Source organism: Gallinula chloropus (genome assembly GCF_964237585.1).
Source record: "Gallinula chloropus genome assembly, chromosome: 7".
NCBI lineage: Eukaryota > Metazoa > Chordata > Aves > Gruiformes > Rallidae > Gallinula > Gallinula chloropus.
This window is the reverse complement of record NC_140092.1, coordinates 22,521,116-22,539,292: the sequence shown is the minus strand read 5'-3', so window position 1 is coordinate 22,539,292 and position 18,177 is coordinate 22,521,116.

Genomic DNA, 18,177 nt, shown 5'->3' with positions numbered 1-18,177 from the left:
TGAACACCAGTTTAGCCAGTGTGTTTCTCACTCACTGAATCCCTTCTGTGAGTCGTGTGAGAAGTCCTCAGCTGGGAAGATTATGAGAAGTCTGTAAGCTTGTTAGCTGAATCACAAAAGATTCCTTTAAACCTGATGTAAATCTTCAGAAACTTATTTCCTTTTGATTCTGTATGCCTGTGTCTTTATAATTATTTTTGTCTTACATTGTTGGGATTTGAATTTGAGAAGTTGCTTTCTTTGTGACCTTCCACGAGTTAAAGGCAATTTAAGGTAACACACCTACAATGGGTGTTCCACTCTCTAAAATCTTGAGATTGGGTTATACTAGCAAGGGCTCAGATCCCCAGATCACTGTGAATATCCAAAATATGTGGTTCTGTGTAAATATCAGGTCCCTGAGAGTCCTGACATCAGTCAGGGCATTCTTTGGTGGACAACAAAGCAGTGAGGCCTGAAACGACTGCTGTTGCTCATGTTTCTTTTCAGCAACAGTAGTTCTAGTTCACTGTGGTCTTGAGCTGCCTCTGTCAGGAACCCTGGGACGCAACTGGATTTAAGATGATTCTGTCCGTTGCAGGTGGCCCCTGCAGGTCCTCCCCACCAACCATAGGTGAGTTGTGCCTGCTGTCCTGTACTCAGGACTGCCACCACCCTCACAGAGACTGCATGCATGCCAGTTTCAAAAGATGAAATTCCTACATATTTCTGCTTTTGAGGAGAGGGAGGGATTTCCCAGACAAGGGAGCACTTGAGAAACTATCTCAATAGATTTTATGTTGCTGGCATTATCGTATGAATTTCTACCATTGTTTAACATGAAAAAGCAAATTGAGCCATGAAATGTTGGGGGAGGGGAGGTTTAAAAACAGCACCAGGAAGAAAAATCTTTCCCTTCTGTTTGTAGCCTGTCTAACAAATCTTCTTCCCAAGCAGCCCTACATAAAATGAGCAGCACGTGCTACCAATGGCTCAGCAAGGCGCTTCTGCAGCTGTTGGTATTTAGTATGCAGCTGCTTGATTTTGTATTTTCCAGCAGCCTGCCTGTTCAGAGAGAGTCTCTTGCTGTAGAAAGAGAGATGGGAAGCCATTAGCTGGCTTTTATTCTTCAGAGCACAAAACAGGACAATGAGACGGCTGGGACTGTAATGTTAGTGTTTACATATGTTACAGCCCTAGTCTGAAATCAGTTCTATGGTTAGATATTACATGCTTAATCTCTGGTTTTAAAAATATAAAATGTAAAGAAATCTTTCTTTTAGGTTTATATTATGAAGCTACAGTCATACTCATGACTTCACAGAAGAGAGGGTCAGTTGAGCAAAAGGAGTTCTTTGATGCTTTGCTGTTTGCTTGCATGTTCATACTGAAAATATTTTATATATATATAAATATATATACACTGCATATATATATATTGTGTGTATATATAAATATATACATACTGCAGGCTCTCAAGTGCAGAAGACTGCCTTGCCTTTGTAGTACCTATAGCCATATTGCTACCTTATCTTTCATGGATTTCATAGGGGTTGCATCCATCCTCATTAGATGTCCTTCAACTGCAGATCTCCATTAAAATGGAACAATACTGAAGGATAAGGATGGTGGACAGCATGCCATTCTGCTAAGTCCCCTTTTTTAATTTGAATGCTTGTCTGTGACCATAATTCCTTTTACTCTGTCCCAGAGTTATCAAGTAAATGGGAAATTTAGGACTGTTTTTTAAGAAGTAGCACGATGTCAACTTGCCTGTATGGTACTGGTGTAGCTAAATGTGCAAGTGGCCACCTTGCAGGTACCATAAACGTAGGCAACCCACCCTAAAGCAATTTTTAGTCTGGATGGTGCAGTCACTTCATACTCTAGTCTGCTTTGTGCAGTCACAGCTTACTCTTAACACGAGCAGCCAAGCAGTTGCTGCTGTACCTTGGAGTGCTTCAGGGTTTGGCAGAAACAACTTCATAAAACATGTAACCACGTCTGTGATTTCTGAACAGGAGTCTCAGAGAGTCTCTGATGCCAAATATTTGTGGCGATTTGGGGCACTGGGCTTCAGGAATTCCATGCAAATCATGTGAAAGTCAGCTGTAATTTTAGCAGGCAGATAGAGGAGATACAATATTTGCATAATGATTGGTTGTCACTAGCACTTCCCTACTCATGTTCTGGTCATGTGGAAGTTTTCCTCTAAAGAGTAACCCTGCAGGAGAGATCAAGTGAGCAGAAACCTGGTAGTTGGCACCTAAGGCAGTGTCAGTAGTTTTCACTGCAGGAAAGAGTTGAAGAAGAACTACTCTTCAAACCCAAAATGCAGTGCATTAATCCCATGTCTTCAAGCCTATTGCTCATGGAGTGAAGAAGCCAGAACTATTTGAGAAGGCATTAGTGAGAAAAAGGGGATTCAAGTACACCTGAACTTTGTGAGGAAGATGCATTCAGCTGTCCACAACTGCTCAGAAAGGAGAAGCGTGTGAACTAATGAGTCTTGTATCATGTCCATCCCCGCTGAATTCAGTGTTGCACAGACTGAATTAAGGTGAAATCAGATCCTTTTTGCTCCTTCTTTTAAAGAACTTGGTAAGCTTCTGATGCTCCTCTGTTTCTGCTCAGAAAGGAACAAATTTTGTATCATGATCATTTCCCTAGTGGCAACTGACAGTCCTCTTACACAAAGAGGCACTGCCTTGAGAAGAAGAATATCTGCAAGAGGGAAGACCCAAATGTAAACCTTTCTCTTCCCAGCCTGAGTACTTCAGCCCTGGATTCTGGGCAGACTCATCCACTTTCTCAAAGGGAAAATTAGAATGTGGATGAGCTCTTTGGATTTTGCAGTTTATCAGTTGTTTACCTCAACTGAAACTGAAAATAGCTGTGGGGATAATTTTAGATATCTGAAGTTTCATATCCACATTTTCATGTAAATCAAGCTTTTTCTTTTATTCCTTTGTAGCTAATTAATGAATGTAAACCACATAAATTCTGTGCAGTGGATTCTCTAATGCTTTGCCGAACTAAAGAATTAAGAAGTCAAAAAATATCAGCATTTCCTATGGCAAAAGGAAATGTTGATGGCCAGCTTAGAGTTTTTTTCAATTTACTATCTGTACTTTATGGTATGATGCAGTGGTATGGTGTACTGCAATGTTGTAATTCTACTTTGTCAACAGAGAGAAAGGCTTAGGCAAATACCCAGCACAATATCTGATAGTTTCTGCATAGTTCAAAACCACAGTTAGAACAACACATTGTGGGGATAACTGATATTCAATGTAATTATATGATGTGTTCTCTTGAACCATTGTAATTAAGGTGCAATAGATAAGAATGGAAAAAAGAGTAGAGATTATGTGAAGTGGGCAATTTGGCTGAATGAAAGGCAGCTCCACGGTTAAAAATAGCAAGTTACTATTAGAAGCAGAGAGAAGAGAGCTAAACAAGATGAACACAATTAGAAGAAGGAGGAAGACAATATAATATTGAAATTATAAATTAATGATAGCCTTAGAGGCATAAGAATACCTGTTAGCACATAAAGAAAGAAACTAAAGTCTGTAAAGTTTAAAAAAAAAAAAAAAAGCCAAACCATTATGTGGTCTTATTTAGGCAGTTGTCTACAGTTGTACTGCTGTGAAGAAGGGCAGGAAGCTCAACCTCTGCCTGTGTGCAGGAGCCCTAAGAGAGCCATGCACTCCGCGTTCACAGGGCCAGTTTGAGTGGTTTCAGCAATACTTCAGTGTGTAGCTAACAGGCTCTGCCTTGATGAGGAACACTGACCACAATTTTCAGTCTAATAGATCATGGCAGATTATTGAACAGCAAGAAAGGGACAGAGGGAGAAGAGCAAGGATGCATAGTGCAGCTGCTGGGAGTATAGAAATCAGACATCGCTGGCAGCTGCTTAATTATATTTTGGCAGTTTTGACTAAGAAACTTGTAACTTCCCTGTTCTTTAGGTTATTGTTAAGGGGCTGAGGGGCCTAAAGGTATTTTTATGAAGAATTAGAAGGAGGGTGGAGTAGAGGGGAATAAAGGCAGTTAGCACGTAGAAAGTTGATAGCTGTGTCTCAAAGGGATTAATGCACATAAACCATGGGCCCAGATGGGATGCACCCATGTGTTCTGAGGGAGCTGGCAGAAGTGATTGCTGAGCTGCTCTCTATCATCTTTGACAGGTCTTGGAGAACAGGAGAAGTGCCTGAGGATTGGAGGATAGCCAGTGTCACTCCGGTCTTTAAAAAGGGCAAGAAGGAGGATCCCAGCAACTACAGGCCAGTCAGCCTCACTTCTGTCCCTGGAAAGGTAATGGAACAGCTTGTTCTGGATGCCATCTCCAAGCAATTGGAAGAGAAGAAGGTCATGAGGAGTAGTCAGCATGTAGATGGAGGTAGAGCAGTGGATGTCATCTACCTTGATTTCAGCAAGGCTTTTGATACTGTCTCCCATGACACCCTGATAGCAAAGCTGAGAGAGCATGGGATAGATGAGTGGACAGTGAGGTGGGTTGAGAACTGGCTGTCGGACCGAGCCCAGAGGGTGGTGATCAGTGGAGCAGAGTCTGGCTGGAGACCTGTGACTAGCAGTGTTCCCCAGGGCCCAGTGTTGGTTCCAGTCCTGTTTAATATCTTCATCAATGACGTTGATGAGGGAATAGCATCCACCCTCAGCAAGTGCTGATGATACAAAGCTGGGAGGAGTGGCTGACACGCAGGAACACTGCGCTGCCATTCAGCAAGACCTGGACAGGCTGGAGAGCTGGGCAGGGAGAAACCAGATGGGGTTCAACAAAAGCAAGTGTAAAGTCTTGCACCTGGGAAGGAATAACTGCTTGTATCAGTACAGGCTGGGGGATGACCTACTGGAGAAGAGCTCTGCAGAGAAGGACCTGGGGGTCCTGGCAGATGACAGGTTGCCCATGAGCCAGCAGTGTGCCCTGGTGGCTAAGAGAGCCAATGGGATCCTGGGGGGCATCAGGAGGAGCGTGGCCAGCAGGTCGAAGGCGGTGATCCTCCCACTCTACTCTGCCCTGGTCAGGCCCCACCTGGAGTGTTGTGTCCAGTGCTGGGCTCCCTAATAAATAATAAAGACAGGGATCTCCTGGAGAGAGTCCAGAGAAGGGCTACAAAGATGATTAAGGGCCTGGAGCATCTCCCCTATGAGGAAAGGCTGAGTGAGCTGGAGCTGTTCAACCTAGAGAAAAGAAGACTAACAGGAGGATCTTATTAATGTTTATAAATATCTTAAGTATGGGGTGCAGGGGGGAATGGCCAGCCCCTTTTCAGTGTCTGTGGGGACAGGACAAGGGGCAATGGCTGCAAGTTGGAGCACAGGAAGTTGTGCATCAATATGTGGAAGAACTTTTTCCCAGTGAGTGTGAGGGAGCCCTGGGACAGGCTGCCCAAGGGGTGTGGAGTCTCCTTCTCTGGAATAATTCCAGCCCCATCTGGATGCCGACCTGTGCAGTATGAGCTGGGGAGCTGCTTTGGCAGGGGGGTTGGACCCGATGATCTCTTGAGGTCCCTTCCAACCACTATGATTCTATGATTCAGTGCTGTGACAGAGAGATTGAGCTGGCTAGGATGTGACAGGTCTTGCCAAGCAGTGGGACTGAAGCAGGCTCTGTAGGTACCCTTGGGGCGGAAGGAGTGGAGATGGGACATACAGGAAATGTTAAGGCAGAAGTGGTTTTTTGAGTACCCAGGAGGGAGAGAAAGGCAGGTTCTCTGCGGGAAGTAGTTCCTGCTCTTCTGAAGGACACTGTAGCTTGTTTAGTGACCCTGGTGAGAACTTGTGCCATTTTAAATCAAAAGTGCCAAGGACTTTCTTTTAATCTCTAACTTGGGGGAATAAAATGGTTATCAAAATGTCAGAATTCTCTGTTGAGATCTATGTCCTCTTAAGATCTACTAGTCAGTGGATTTGGGTGCTAGGACTGCTGATAGTAACACAGAACAAGTAACATCACATCTCATTTAAAATATATCTGTAATGAGGAGAAAAACAAGCTCAGCTGATTAAGGGAAATGCAGAAAAAAAAACCCAGCCTCACACAGTTTTATATTCTGGCTGTGCTCTCCTCCCTATTACTTAGTTTCCTACTCATCTTCTGTTTCATCAGCTCTGCTCATGGGGCACGAACTGTGTACTTAGCCTGGTTTCCTAAGGAAATGAGATCTCTGTGTGGATATAACTGCCCCCCTATTCATTTTTAGAAATCCTGGTGAATATTAGCTGAATATAATAAAAGAGTATAACCTAAATTCCTATGATTTTAATAAAATTTGATATTGGGAGAGACACCTTCCTATTGTCCTAGCTGAAGAGAGTAAACTCATCCTTTATTAGATTATATGTATTTGCATGCTTGCATTTCTTCTCAGAAAGCGAAAAGGAAAAAAGGTCAAATACTTTTTGCCTGAACAGGAGGAGAGTGCAAAGCATTATAAAGGAAAATTTGGGAAATAGCTTTGATTTTTAAAAAAATCCAACAAAAAAAACCCCAAAACACCCCAGCTGTAATTCACAAGGACATTGTTGTTTTCCCTAGAAAGCCTAGAAAAACAACAAAACAACACCATACCCAAGGCAGCTATATCATTAACTGTGAGAACTTGTTAGGGCTGGATTTTTCAGACTGTCTGAAAATGGATGCTAATACCTGGCCTGAACTGTATCACACTGTGCAGACTGCACTTTATGGTAAATAAAAGCAAAGGAAGAGGTTGAGGTGCTCAGAGAGAATTAGAGTATTAGAACAGAAAACTCTAAAGATGGAGAGCAGAACATACTAAATCACCTTAAATTCAAGCACAAGTAACCCTCAGAATTTGGTCAGGCTAGCTAGATGTATATGCATGATGTGGAGAGTCAAACTGGAAGAACTGCATGCTGTGAAAACTAGAGAAGATGTTTTAACTCCTGAAGCCTCATAGAAGAAAGATGCTGAGGTGTAACACACTGGCAGCATATCTTCCCTCAGAGTTGTGTGTGTGCCACATTAGTGAATTGTTGGGTCATGACTCTGTGAAGAGTTTTTTAGAAACTGTCACAAGTATGCCTTGCCAAGAAGGCAGCAGGGCATGGCAGTACAGTTCAGGAGTGTTATCACAAGGTGATGATGCCTAGTTGTGCAGCGTTTCAGGTTATGGAGTGATGCTTAGTTGTGTTGCACTCAGATTGAGGTGTCAAAGGAATCCAAAGTAATGGGAAAAATTCAAAATTTTAAGCATTTTTTTTAAACATCTCTGGGGTTTCTGATAAATGTGAGAAACTGTGACTAACTATGAAGATCACCATTTACTATTGTATAAGCATCAGGGTAAATGACCCTTACCCTGTAAATGCTAAGGCAAGAGGAGGAGGATGACAACTCAGCATGGCAATGACAGTTCTAAATGAAAGACTCCCACCTCAGGGCTAAAAGCAACTAGCCTCTGTCTCTTGCCTTCTGACTGACTCTCTCACAGCCTCAGTGATGCTGATGATAAGATAAAAAAGAGCCAGACTTGGTAACAGCAGTCCTCCTGTATGCAAAGAGTGACAATTGTTGCTTTGCTTTTGGAGCACTGACTCTAATCCAGCTGACATGGTTGAGTTTTCAGGTACCTGGCTCAGTGCGTCTCTATCACAACACTCCCACTACATTTTGTTGCCATTCTCAGTTAGGAGCCAACAATACATACCTCACTTGTCACATCAGAAGAATTTACTTCTCCAAATTTAGCTCCATCATCATTCATAGCCTCTCTAAGGACAGCCAGCCTCCCACCTAGGCTGCCTCAAGCTGACAGGTGTCTCCTTGGTTGTTCATCCTTCAAATAAGTTTGGTAAATTAGACAGCAGGTTTTTGGGTGGCAGGTTTCTGAGGTCTGCAGGATGGGAAGGAAACTTAATAATCACACCTCCTGCTGAGGGGGAGAAATCCTTTCTCCTTTATTACCTAGGAACTGTTGATGGTACTTTTCATCTTGCAAGAGATGCCTCCTGTAACACCACTGAGGGGAGAAGTGGTCTGTGGTGTTTGCTGCTACAGTCCTGCTCTTTGCTGTACCGAGCTGAGCTGCGTGGTTTCACTGAAGGTAAACTGGGATATATTCACCCAGCTCATATCCCATTTTTTAAAAACTGGGGGTTTAGTAGATGAGGGTGTGAAAGCTACTATATTTAGACTGCAAGAGAAAATACTAATTCAGTTGGAGAAAACAGTGAAAATGTCAAGAATTAAAAACTGGGCAAAGAACTAGCCAAGGGAAGTACTGACTTTGAAGGTTGTTTTATAATCCCATTCTTTTTCTGTTGAAAGGTGGGTTTAACAGTGGCTGTTTCACACTCTTGCAAGGTGATAAATTCAGACCCTGACTATCTTTAATATCAGGAATTTATTTAATTGTATTTTATTTGCCAACTTGTCCATAACAGACAATATTTTTGCTAGTACACTGCTGCAGTGCCCCTCTCCAGTTTTGTCTCATATAAACAACCCTGATACTATACAGATTTCTTCAAGGGAAAGTTTTTCTACATTTTTCATTTCCCATTTATGTTGTCTGGTTGCTGTCCAGTGGGTTATTAGCTGCCAGCTCTTTCAGGCTGAAAACCAGGGAAAGATCACTGTCTCTGCCATGCAAGTAACAGTCCTATACATTTATAGGTTTGTACAGTTTACACATTTCACTAGCATGTCTGATGTTGCTGACTGTTACCTATCATGAGCTTATGAACTCTCCGTGTCCTTGGTATGACATGGCATGGCATGGCTGTAATAAACTGGTGATCACAGGGCTAATAAAGAACCCCACAGGGTTATCAAAACAGGGACTTCATATAGTATATGTAGACTCAAAACAGGGGAAATTTTTCAAAATCCCTGACCCTTTAAGGAAAAGTCCAATTATTAATCAATCCTTTCTTTAAGGAGGGAGGCGAAGCAGAAGAGAGAGGGAAATGTCTTACCTCATTTCCGTTGCAGAAGAAAAGTAATGACAACATTTTGTTTCACTTGATAATGCAGAGGTGGAGGAAAAAGTAGAGTGAAGAAGCTTGGTAGTGTTTGCCACGTCTTCCTTTTTTGTATGAGTTCACTCTAATATTAACATGCTGTATTTCTTTGAATTAAAGAAACCGAGAGGGAAAAGAAGATTTGCAAAGACAGGTCCTTTAAAACTGTTTAGAAGCAAAAGGAAAATGAGATCACTTTCATGCACATATTGCCTCCCTGTATCAAGGTCCTAGCTGCGTAGAGGGGTACCACCTAGACACTCCTGCCTTAGGAATCACATTTTCTGCTCTAATTGTTGAATAAATATCCCAGAGGTCATTCTTCAAAGTACCATTCTGTCTCAAAGCTCTTCAGTTTTTAAACTGAGTATCAAGGAACACAGATGGACAGTCAAAGGATGGCTCAAACAATGCAGCAGTCAGTTTTTCTTCATTCAAATCTCAGCTGTGTAAAGACCAATGATGAACCAGAAATATGGGGAAAGGTTCACCAGGTTACAATATAGACATGTATAGAACAGGTGAAGAGGGCAGTCTGGGAAAGGTTTGGATCAGCTTTGTGATAATACCACCCCATCCCTGATTATATTAGTACTGTGGCTCCCCAGAAAAAAAAATGGATTTGTGTGGGCTAATGTAAAGAAAAGTTTGACATGCACTTGGTGGAGCAGTACATGAAGGTTCACAGTGCGAGTCCCTGCCATAGTGCTCATTCAAAGGGCATAACTCTGTAGTATCTACAGGGAAGGAGGGAGTCAGTCCAGTGCATGCCTCCTCCACCAGTCCTCACTCAGCATCAGACCTGTACAGATCTTTTTAAGGAGATGTGCTGCACTTGATGAATGAAACTGTGTGTTTAAACCTATGGCTAATTACCAGTAATTAACATTTACGTTCTTACATGTACATTACATTTACAGTACTTATGTGCTTCAGTACTTCTCTATACACTTCTCTCTATTCCTTAATGCTATTTATAAAGGATCCTTTCAGGTATGAAGTGATATTGAAATAGTAGGGTAATAACCTAGGACACCTAATATGGGTAGGCAAAAGCCCCAGCAATGATGAAGGACAATAGAACAATATAACTTAGGAAGTGAGTCCTTTTGTGACATCTCTTATTTTAATCTCAGAATAAAAAAAGAAATACCTTTCACTGGTATGCAGTGAAACACGAACACTAGCTGAAGAAATTGCTATGTGGGGGAGCCAAATTCACAATGGTAACTCTCCAAATGGTGATATCTCATGAAGTGCCTGCAAATATGATTAACTTTTAAGCTCCTTGCATGAAAGATTATCCTTGCTCAAAGATCATCCTTGTCTTTAGCATAGTCAACCGACATCATGAAATCAGAATTTAGTAAGAGGCAATAACTAAGCATTAAGCTTTGCCTGTGGTCTCCAAAAACAATATGTCTAGGATATTACAAGAGCTGTAGTGGTGAATTTAAGGGTGATACAGAATAGCATATTTTCTACTCTGATGTCATGGCTATATTGCTGGGAAGTTTCTAATGTACATCAGTTTTCACAGCAGTGAGGTCCCTTTTACTGTGAAGATAATTTCCTACTCTGTTATGTTCATAGAGCTCTATAGCAATAAAGGTGAAGTTCGTGTTAGGAGAAAAATATAGAGAGTAGCTAGCTAATCATATGGATATAACCAGCCTGCAGTACACAGTTCATTACGCGTTTAAAAAATGTATACACATCTTCTACTTATTTTTCCTAGAGCAGATGATTTTAAAGTCAAACTTTCCTTTCACAGCAGAGAGCACAGTTGGTTTTTGTAGGGTTTCTGCCTGATCCTATCTTCTTTTTGGCTTTCCTCATGCTCACCCCACATTGGCCACTGAATTCACAAATGTGTGTATTATCCTTTTACTAAACAGTCTGCTGATAGGTTCCCCCCCCACCCCCACCCCCAATTTCCTCATGATATCAAAATAAATGGCCACTACAATTCCTGTGTCAAGGCTTGCTGAATGTCTGCCATGGCTGCGTTAGCAAAAGTCACCCATCCACAACCTTCACTGTTGCATCTCTTCTCTGTCCCTTACAGGTTGAACACCCTCCTTCTCACATTCTTTTTATCTTTCATGGGACCCTGAATTCTGTCAAACCATCAGTTGAAGATGAGGTTTATTTCACACATGTAATTAATTTTTCTGTATCAGCCTTCATTTTATAACCATGTCATCAAACTATCCAACATTCATTTTTATGTGGCAACATGACTCTGCTGTACCTGTACACCAGATTAAATCATGTGCCTATTTAAAATCCTCGGTATAGTAAAATGTTTGAACAATTCCCATGCATAATGCAAATATAAATTTGAAGATATGTGGACTTCTGAAATTACATTGGGCAAACTGCATTTTCTTAGTAACATTTTTTTAAAAATAGAAATGACTTTGTCTGTTGTCATCTTGGGTCTTAATTCTTTCTCCTGCCTCTTTGTGCCATGCATGTGGAACTGTGAAAACAGAATAGTCAAACCAAGTGCAGACATTCCTGCCTGTGATAAAGCAGATTTGTTGGCAAAGCTGGAAAGTGAAATAAATGGGATATCTCAGTCCTCAGCTATTTGCTTGTAATAGTACAATAAGAAAATAAAATAAAGAAAAAAAAAACAAACCCTTGAAACGTTTTAGGGCAGAGTCTGCGAAGAGATATTGGCAAGTTTGCTGTTGCTTGACATCAGCCTAGAAAGTACAGTCAGAATTTTTTTGTGCTCTCAAAACAGTGATTACTATTTCATCCCTGGATGTATTGTTTCTCAACTAATAAAGGGATGACATCGATGACATCAAATGATAGTTTCCAGAGGCTGCATAAATTGTGAATTAATGGAACCTCTTATAATGCAGGAGGCTGTGGCCTTGTGACAGGTCTCCCTCATCAATAACTCTGTTTCTGCTAAGGCAACCAGGTATTACGTTTTAGCTGGGGGATGCAGACTTGCCATGTTGTAGTTTATGACAGCTGCCTAGAAGCAGAAGAAAACTGTCCATTCCCACTGTACTTAATTTTTCTTATTAATTTCTTATGTGGGTCTACAGTAGGCATTAGGAAAGTGTTTCTAATGATAGTGCCTGTGTAGGAGAGGAATAGGTTGTGTTGGGAATGGGAGAAGTAGTGTTTCTATTATTGGGACTTAAAGAAGTACCTTTCAGTAACGACCTAGTTCTACATTATTCCTCCTTAGGTCAAGAGTCAGACATAGATTATCAAGATGCAAATAACAAGTAGATGACATTTTACGATTTTTTTCCATTCCTTCTTTCTTGTGATTTCATAAGCAATGCTCACATGCACTTGCATCAGGATGATTTGCAATTGCATCTATGTGATTGCCCATAAGTTCCCTAACGTGTGCCCATGTAAAAGACTGTCATGACTCACTGAATTATAAATAGATTTTCTAAAAGTCCAGCTATTTTCTGTATGATACTTAAGAAACCATAAATCATTCATTCAAGATGGAACTTACAAGTTAAATATGCTTTCATCACTAATGGGCTTTTTGCCTCCATGTAGTCTTTTCATTGGTTGCGTGACTCATGCTCACCCTATAGCGATAAGGCTGTCCAACACAAATTCCAATACATATTCCAAAATACAGTGCATTGTAAATGACTCATCCTTGGGCATATGCAACAGAAAGTGAGATTCCAGAGGCTTTTCATTCTGTAATACTGATATGAATGATTCAGTTCTTATACCTCAGCAGATACTACAGTGACCTAGATATTTGCTTTAATGTATAGAATCATAAAATCATTTAGGTTGAAAGGAAGCTTTAAAATCATCAAATCCAACCATTAACCTAGCACTGCCAAGTCCACCACTAAATCATGTCCCTAAACACTATGTCTACATGTCTTTTAAATACTTCCAGGGCTGGTGACTCAACTACTTTCTTGGACAGCCTGTTCCAATGATTGACAGTTCTTTCTGTGAAAAAGTTTTTCCTAATAACCAATCTAAACCTCTCCAGGAGCAACTTGAGGCCATCTCCTCTTGTGCTATCACTTGCTACTTGGGAGAAGAGATCAACACCCACCTGGCTACACCCATGTTTCGGGTAGTTGTAGAGAGCAGCAAGATCTCCCCTCAGCTTCCTTTTCTCCAGGCTAAACAACCCCAGTTCCCTCAGCTGCTCCTCATAAGACTTATGCTCTAGGCCCTTAACAACCTTGGTTGCTCTGTTTTGGATGTAAATTTACTATCTCATTCTAAACAGTTTCTACTTAAGTTTTTGCTAACCCCAGGGAATGATCAGGGCTTTTTCATGACCAGAATATTTGTCCTGTGTCATCGCTTTTACTTTATACAGTGCCTGACTTCTGTGTTGGTATCAACAACAATTTTATCTTCCTAGAAGAATTGGTAGCAGTCTGTTGGAGAAGTTATGGTGACTCATTGATGACAGTGGATAAAAAAAAAAATAAAAGAAAGAAAGAAAATAGTAGCAAGCAGGAAAGAAGAATAATATTTAAGACAAGATTGTTGTTTATTTATCCAAATGACTACTTTGTTCCTCTGTTTGGACTCTTTTTTGTATATTATATGTATTTGTAGTTCACTCAAAAGCTGAAAAAGAATGTAAAATCCCTGAAAGCAGATTTTTATTTATGAGATTGCTAGCTGTGACAGATTTCCATTCATTCTAGAAATGGAAATTATGCTTCTATGATATTATGACTTAATACTAAAGGGACTATTACTGTAATTTTTTTTCCCCCTTTTCTCTCTGTATGCTGGTTATGTGTGGTGCCTTTTCAGGTCTGACTTTAATCAGATCTGTGACTATAACTAACTCTGCTAGTTTGGTCCCAGATTTGCACAGATATGAGTCAGAAGAAATTGAGAGAATTTATGAGATACAAAATTCAGTTGGAATGCAACGAAGGAGGATCCACAAGATTTTAGCATACTGTCTTTGGTATTGCCAATATTGAGTATGCTTTTACCTCTGAAAATATACATCTGGAAAGACAGAAGGGATATACAAAAATACATTTATGTATTGTTATACAAAGATAAAAAACATTCAGCTTATTTCAATGGGGTGCTTCTGTTTTCTCTCCAGCAGCAAATGGAGCCTACTCTATAAAGTGTTTTTCACAAGCACACTAAGATCTTTTTATTTTCGCTTTGCTTATGGTTTTGTAAGTCTCCTTGACTTTGATTGAAAAGTCACTTGATAAATAATGTAATTATCTTGTCCACCTCTGTATGCCCCATTTACGACATAGCAGATCATTTGGCAGCACTTCATTAGCCAGAGCCATGTATCTTATGAGCAAAAGGAATATATTTTAGAATGTAAATATTAAAAAAACCAACTTTTTAATGAGTTCTAATGACATATTAGGCACAGGATATATGCATGACTTAAAATCTGCAAGAGGAACCTCCTCTGAAATGTCCACTTATAAAGGGGTCATGTCTGACTCAGTGTTAACAGGTGGCATGAGTCACATTATCTGCTGCAAATAACATGCATTGCAAATATAGTCTGTCTTTGTGTCTGAAAAGTTATTTCATGAATTGACCTTGAATGGTGGCATGATTGAAAAGTATTCTCTGTGAAGACTGGAGGAACGTATTTCGGTCTATGCTGTTTCCTGAATCTGCTTGCTTTCAGAGCACTTGAACCTTCCCCTGCCTATCATTCTACATCCTACTTGGACAAAATTATCTTCACCTGAAAAAAAAAATAAAAAGAAAGAGAATGTAAGTAATAAGAAAACGTAATGACCACATAATTACAATGTTACAATAACATGCAATAAACAACTGTTTGTTGCTTGAGTTGGTCTCCTTTTATTTTTTTCATGCTAACAGTCTATCTACAAGTAAGTATAAAGAAACTGGAAGACTTTAAGTCCAAAAGGAGGACATTGCTCTTGCAATGGAGTTATTGCATGAAAATTTGTAAAGGTCTTTTTGACCTTTTGTCATCAGTACAATTGCCCAGGCAATCCCTTGCAATATCTTTACTTCTCTCTGCAACTTACTTTTATAGAGGTGAGCAGCAGCAGAAGGAAATGCAAGCTAAAGATAAAAGTCTCAGCATCATTGTTTTCAATAACTGAAACCTTATTTTAGAATTTCCTCAAGACAAGGTTCAAGGAAATGCCTTAATGTTTCTCTGATTGCACTTCTGAGATGTTACATGGATTTGTATTTGACTAGACTCAAGGGAGTCCTTTAGTGTGACCTTAGTCTGTGTTTTGTATTTTCTGGGTTAACTGCTGCAACTTGTTGGGATTTCTCTGGTGCGTGCCTCATCCTACAACATTTTCTTAAAATCATACACTTGTTGGCTGGACAAGACCTCTGGAGGTCTCCAGTCTGACCACCCATGACAAACAAGACTATTGCTAGCACTACTTCAAAAGACAGTCATGTCTTTGACTAATTAAAAACCTCTGTGACTGGTGGCTCCACTGCCTGTTGGAGTAATGTGTCCCAATGCTGTACCTCTCTCCTGGTGTTTTTGTTGGAATTAGCCTTAATTGATTAAATATTGTTCCACATTGCCTGCATCAGCTTAGCTACTGTGGCTTTAAGGTGGAGGTATGGCCATATCTATTGGGTAGGACATCTCAATGATTTCCTTTGCAAGCAGAAGTGGCTCTTTGATACATAGATATCAGCTTTCTGGTTTGGGAAAGACAGAAAATTTTAAGAAAACATGTGATTTCTAATCTTGGCCAGGGTAAAAGCAGTTTATCATCGTAACTGACAGGCTGCATTGTACTGAGGACTGATGAGTTCCTTGTGGTAGTGAATAAGGATTATGTATCTGTAATGATAATTCTACCTGTGATATCTTTCATCATCTTATCAAGGAAAAACCGAGTTGATCTTATTCATTCTTGTATCTTTCTTCCAGGGAAATCACAGTAAGTTGTTACAGGCAATTGTGTTAGTTGTTCAGTGCTGTGTGTCTTCCCATTTTTTTAATCTGCTAGGCAGAGGGAGGCTAGTGAAGGTGGGAATTTGCACCACTGGTGTTTTACTGTGGCTGAATCTGAGCATTAGCCACCGCTTGAGCTGGTTACAGCTGGGCTTGAAGGAGTTCTGAATTGAGGGGAGAAAAAAACAATCAGTTGGTTATTATCTGAAGATGGAGCAGGAGCACAGCTCTTTAAAGTCTTAACACAACAGGAGTATTTTCCATCTCTAAATCTCAACATTTCTACAACGTCTTAATTTAGAAGAGACTTAAAAGTTAATTGAATGTTTAAAGAGCTAAGCAAAGATTTGTGTAACAGAGTTCTGGACAGATATTTAGGCTGATGTTTATTCTTTTCACCTCATAAATATTGGTGGGTGGCAGTTGACACTGAAACAATGAGATTAGTCACCAGCTTTTTTTTTCCATAACACCTCTGAGTTTTATATTTAGTGATCTGCTTTATACAACATGCCATTTCAAACAGTATCCATATGAAGAACAACACATTTTTATAACTTTACTGAGAATAATATGAGCATTTTCTGATTTTGCTGTAACACTAAAGAATAAATCAGCATGAAATAAATTAAAACAGTTTATATAAATTATTGAAGGCAGGCTTGAGTTCCAGATTAACGTGCCTAAATTTAGCTGCCTACATGTAAATGTATCTATGTAGCTAGCTGTCTAAACCTGCATCATAGTTGATAGACATCTACTCAATTCTGTCAATGGAGTCTCCAGAGCAATTAATTTCATCCTAAAGTAGGCACCTATGCTGCAGACATCAACACTGGGTCAGCCTCTAGACTCTGACTAGATCCTTACTGAAAATAACAAGATTGCTGTAGTAGGATTCAGCTGTCCATACACAGGTGTGTGTTTTAGATGTTCCAGGAAATCCTGTCTGACTTGATTCCAAGCAGCAATCAAGACCATCTCCTTTTATGTCTGCCTAGGCCTGTCAACAGCTTTTGTCTGTCAACAGCTGCTTTGGACGGTCTTTAATTGAATTAATTTCCTAACACATCTGTGCAGGGGTCTGGGTGTATAAAGCTCACATTCACCTATATTTAGGTGTCTAAATACTCCACCACTCCATTTGACTATCTAACCACAACACAGGACATCTGAGTCACAGTCACAATTTCTTCAAGGGAGATCTGCTCACATATGTTGAGAGGGGGCCAGGCAGTCAGGTAGATTATAAGGGTCCTGATCCTGGACTAGACTGTGATGCTTAAGTAGTTGAAGAGCAAAGCTTACTGAGTCTTATTCTAAGATTTTATTTATTTTTTTTTTAGCTCATAATGGTCTAGTACAAAATGTATGCATATTCCAAGGTTTTGCATCTGCAAATGTAGTTCTGCTCCCTCTGAAATTAATGCTGATATTAGTAGTTATTTTATAACTCCCATCATATATCCAAACATTTCAATGATGTGTACACACCTGATGTTCTTAACATACATTTACTGCTTCATAGATTTCATGTCACTTTCAATCACAACAATACAATGAAATTATCCATTCACTATTATTTATGTCAGTGAAGATGAATATCCTCCAGAAAAGATGCAGATGCATCTGCCTACCTTTGAAATGCAAAGAAGAATTGATAGGCACTTGACACGAAGTGTTTTTGTTGGGCGTTTTGTCATGTCAATGCAAAAAACCTCCTTTGCTGCTTCTTACACTTAAGCAGAGCTTATACAATTGTCAGCTTATTTTTGGTGGTTCTTTGGAAAGAAACAATTCACTGTTGGTGAGAAAAAACTTCACTGAACTTGGTTAAAAAACTCTTCAGACTTCTGTGCTGCACAGAATGAGAATAGAGAGTTCCCAAGCCACAGAGTAAGTTCCAAATTCCAGACACTTCATCTGGAAATATCTGTCTGTAGAGGCCTAAATCTTGACACCTGAATCTGTGAACAGAACTCACCCTCAGGCCATGTATGTCTTCTACCTCCTGTGCTACCTCAGCTAGCCCCATAGGTATATCTCAGCTTGTCTTTGGCATCTCTGACAACAGCACACTGCCAAATTTTTAGACTAATTTAGGACAACTGAATGAGCCAGTCAGTAGCCTATGGGACGATATAATTTACCTCTTTCAGTGCCCTTTAACAACTTATTCCATACTCAAATTCAGTATGAGTTGGAAGGTAAATAACAAGAAAATCTAGTGAAGTAGCAGG